Source organism: Chinchilla lanigera, unplaced genomic scaffold, assembly GCF_000276665.1.
Source record: "Chinchilla lanigera isolate Chin_1 unplaced genomic scaffold, ChiLan1.0 scaffold00050, whole genome shotgun sequence".
In the NCBI taxonomy this organism is placed as follows: domain Eukaryota; kingdom Metazoa; phylum Chordata; class Mammalia; order Rodentia; family Chinchillidae; genus Chinchilla; species Chinchilla lanigera.
The window spans coordinates 12177465-12181918 of record NW_004955451.1 but is presented as its reverse complement, the minus strand read 5'-3'; positions in this window follow the sequence as shown (position 1 = coordinate 12181918).

Here is a 4454-nt window from a genome sequence, read left to right as displayed (position 1 = left end):
CTTTGCGACTGTCATCTCTTCTATTTTCTCTCCATTTTGTTTGACCTCATGGGTTTATTTCTTGTTTAAAATCATTCTGCTTTCACTTTAGAGCCATTTCAGAAAGGAGCAGTGATGGAGGCCACTGTGTTTCCCTTGACATCTAAGTAGGTATGTGTGGGCCAGGGATATAGCTCAGTGGCACAGCGCCTGCCTGGCAAGAGTGAGGCTGTGAGTTCGATTCCCGGTACCAAAAACAAAACAAAACAACAAAAAAAACAGCTCTTCTAAAAAAAAAAAAAAAAAAAAAAAGATGTGTGTGCTTTTGTATTTTATAAAGGAGGAAATTATGGTTAGATTGTGCAGAAAGTGAGGCTTCTGGAGAGGCATACATACCACTGCGGCAAACACACGCCTTTGTTTTGGGAGGAAGAGGAGGAGCAGGAGGAGCGGAGGCGGGGAAGCCCAAGCAGGCACAGCTGTGTGAACAGCCCACTCTGCAGGGCCAGCTCGGCTGCTCCCCAGAGGGTTTCAGAACTTGCTGCAGACCGCTCTGTCCTCTTCCTGCCCCTTTCAAAGCCATGTTTATTGTTATTAGGTGGTCCCTACTCACTGTTGTACTGTTTATTATGCTGGGGGCAGTGGGTCATTTGTCAACTTCCCTCACAAGTCTCTGGAGTAGGAAGAGAATCATCTCCTCACAAGGAGCCCCCTGGGCACTGCCTCCTGCATAACCTGAGGTCCCAGGCTTTGAGCCTCAGGCTGTGATGGGCTAGGACAGTGAGTGCCTTATCTTCGGATGGAAGTGAGTGTGTTCTGCCTTCAAGGGAGAGCACAGCAAAGTGTGACAACCAAAAGATCGGGATGACGACAGTGACAACCAGGACAGATGGTGACAGATGCACAGGTAGCGCTGCGCTTCCCAGCTCCCTGACGTCACGTGGCCTACCTGACTAGTTGTGGCTAGCATGCCAGAAGCCAAGCGCGGATTTCTGACCTGCTGCATTTAATTGCTAATGTCCAACAATAACGCTAGTTCCATGCACCTGGATCACTAAACAGTGATAAAAGCTGCACTCCCTGCCAGTGATACCACTTGAGAAAGAAATCCTTCCTTGCTCAAGCCACTGAGACCTGGGAGTGGCAATGTTCCCATATAGCCCAGCCAATGGAGTCCTGTGTGTGTGTGTGTGTGTGTGTGTGTGTGTGTGTGTGTGTATGTGTGTGTGTGTGTTTGTGTGAATTCCTGGTACATATGCTAATGTCTTGGTCTCAATAAAATCACTACATAACATGTTCAAAATCAGAAATATAAAAAGCTGAATTCACAAAGGAATCCTTAATAAATTAGTTGATAATAATAAATACAATTATCCTTTAAAAAACTTATTAAAGAACTTTGTTCTACTTTTATCTGATGAGTGAGGGCATAGATGTATTCCCACAGGAACTTGAAAGTGACATCTCAACCCTGCTCACTTCAGAAAAACTCACAGAACCATCAAGAAGTTACCCATCACAGCGCAAGGTCTGGCCTAAGGGTTCACAAGCTTCCCTGGGCATCTTGCCCACATTTTAGTTTCTTGATTGATTTGGGCACCTTTTGCTTTGTTTGAGTTTTGTGATGATCTTCCCTTTTATCTTTCCAGAAAATAAATTTATTTATTTATTTACTTATTTATTTTTGTCTGAGACAGGGTCTCAGCAGGCAATACAGGCTGGCCTTGAGCTCACTTTATAGCCCAGGCTAGCCTTGAACTCACAATGATCCTCCTGCCTCAGTCTCTGAGTGCTGGAATGACAGGCGCGGGCCACCACACCTGGCTTTCCAGAAAATTTAAATATCTCCTAAGAAGACAATAAAATAATTCTACAAAACAAAAACTGTATTATGGATGTTAGGGCCTTCTGTCTTCCACTACCTAACACCCCATGTGCCAGTTCCAACTTGCTAGAGGTCAACTTCATTTAGTTTTTATAGGACTGTCTGGCGAATGCACTGAGCTCTAACACTTGAAGAGAGGAGCAGACAAAAAATAACCCTCCTGACACCTGGAGCTTCTCACTTTGTTAGAGGTGTTTACATTCATCTCTCCAGTGGTAATAAAACACGAGTTCATCTATTCTTACAAACCATTTCCTACTACATCATAATATAAACTCCACAATAAAGTGGGTCACACTATAGTGTCATCCTATAATTAATATATACAAATGGGGACAAAAAAGTGGTGTGTATTTTGGGGGCTGTGTAAATTGATTTTTTTTGTTGTTGTTGTTTTATTTTGGTATGGGAATTGAACTCAGGACCTTGCACTTGCCAGGCAGGCACTGTACCACTGAGCTACAGCCCCAGCTCAGTGGGATGTGTAAACTGAGAAGCAACAAGATTTGGTACTGTAAAAATTTGACCAACTGCTGGGAAAAAATACAGTTTTAAGAAAGACATATGCCAGATGTGGTGATACACACTGGTAATCTCAGTACTTGGGAGGCTGAAGCAAGAGGATTACAGCTGAGTTCAAGATCAGTTTGGACTACATAGTGAGGCCAAAGGAATACATGGCGAGATTGTATGTGTGTGTGTGTGTGTGTGTGTCTTTTTGAGATTAGGGTATCAATATGCAGTTCAGGATGGCCTTGAACTCACTTTGTAGCCTAGGATGGCTTCAAACTTGCAGTGATCTTCCTGCCTTAGTCTCCTGAATGCAGGGGTAACAGGTATGCACTTACCATACCTGCCTTATGGTGAGATCATGCCTCAAAAATAATAATAATAATGTATTACAAATACTAAGTATAGCTTCTAGAATGTGCTTTTTTTTTCAATGCTACTTTTTTTCTAAATGGTCTAAAAATAAGTTTACGATCTTCAAAGTGTTTAATTTTACCAGTGAAACATTTATTTTGTTTGATTTGTTTTGGAGACAGGGTCTTCTTGCTATGTAGTTCAGGCTGGCCTCAAACTTGCAGCAATACTCCTGCCTCAGCTGCCCAAGCGCTAGGATTACAGGCATGTGCCACCACACCTGGTGCAAACAGGGAAACAATTTTGTTCCCTATAAAGTTTTCCTAATTTTTTACAAATTCAACAGGTTTTCCTCCATTAAAGTAAGTGGCTAAGCGCCTTCCCGGTATTTTTGAAAGACCCCTGTGAGACCACTCCTTTCAAGGTGGAAGGCAACCTCACCCCACATCTGGCTCCCTGTGCTCCTTCCACCCTCTGGACCACAGCCCCAGCCTCCATGGCACTGCCAGCCAGTGCTGCTGAAGCAGAGGTCTCGACTGCACGGACTGCCCCAAGGATCGGGCCATGCGGAGGCTGCGCAGAGGCTGGAGGTGGCTGTAGGGGAAGTGATGCACACCTGTAGGCTGCCTCCCAAGAGCTGGCCCAGAGGAAGGACGCACCCGGTGTGGTGTGTGTATGTGTGTGTGTGTGTGTGTTGTGACACTTTGTTCAGGGTTCTGCTACTTTCACCGAGGCTCTGGACTTCTTTCTCATTAGGAAAGTGCATTAGTGACACACTTGCCAAGTGACAACTACTCTCACTGTCTTTGGAAGGCCACACTGTTGTAACATCTACTACATGGCTAACGGGCAACGAAAGCATAAAGCAACCCAAAGTTCAGGGGAGAGAGAAACCACACAAACTTGTGACACCTGGGAAAGCAGTATGAAGAACAAATCTCAGGAGAACTTCGAAGCGCACACAGGTTATAGAGGGGCAGAAATAAAGGCAGAAAAAGTCATTTCTATTGAAGGAAAATCAGACGAGGGTAATGGCACTGTATACTCTGAAACAAGGTTCTTACCAAAGGCTTTTAAAGAAAAAATATGATCCTAGTTGTGTTTTAGGGGTCAAATTACATGAGAGCAAGCAACTGTAGACCCATATTTAAGTTCACCTTTGAAATAAATATATGTATATTCACACCTACAATAAGAAAGATACACAATTAAGCAAGATAGAATGGATTTTTTTTTTTTTTTTTGAGATGGTCTCACTATGCAGTTCAGGCTGGCCTGAGCTCACTAAGATAGAATTGATTTAAAATAAATAAAGAAATTAAAGAAGAAAAAATAGAATTAGGAAAGTAAAGAGAGAGGGGAGGGATAAATGAAAGAAGGGAAAAGTTTAAAACAATGAGGAAAGTAAGAGAGTGCCAGAAATTAGGACAACAAAATCTAAGTACAAACCATTTTATACTCAATCCTTTGCTATATATAAAGGACTAGAATACAATTTAAAATATCTGAATTGGGTCTGGGCTTTAGCTCAACGGCATAGCACCTGCCTGGCAGGCAGAAGGTCGTGAGTTCAGTTCCCGGTACCGGAAAAAAAAAACTAAAAAAAAAAAAAAAAAAAAAAAAAACTCTTTTTCGTGGCGCGGGAGGGCGAGCGGCGGCTTCGAGATGAAGCTGAACATCTCCTTCCTGGCCACCAGCTGCCAGAAGCTCATCCAGGTGGACGACG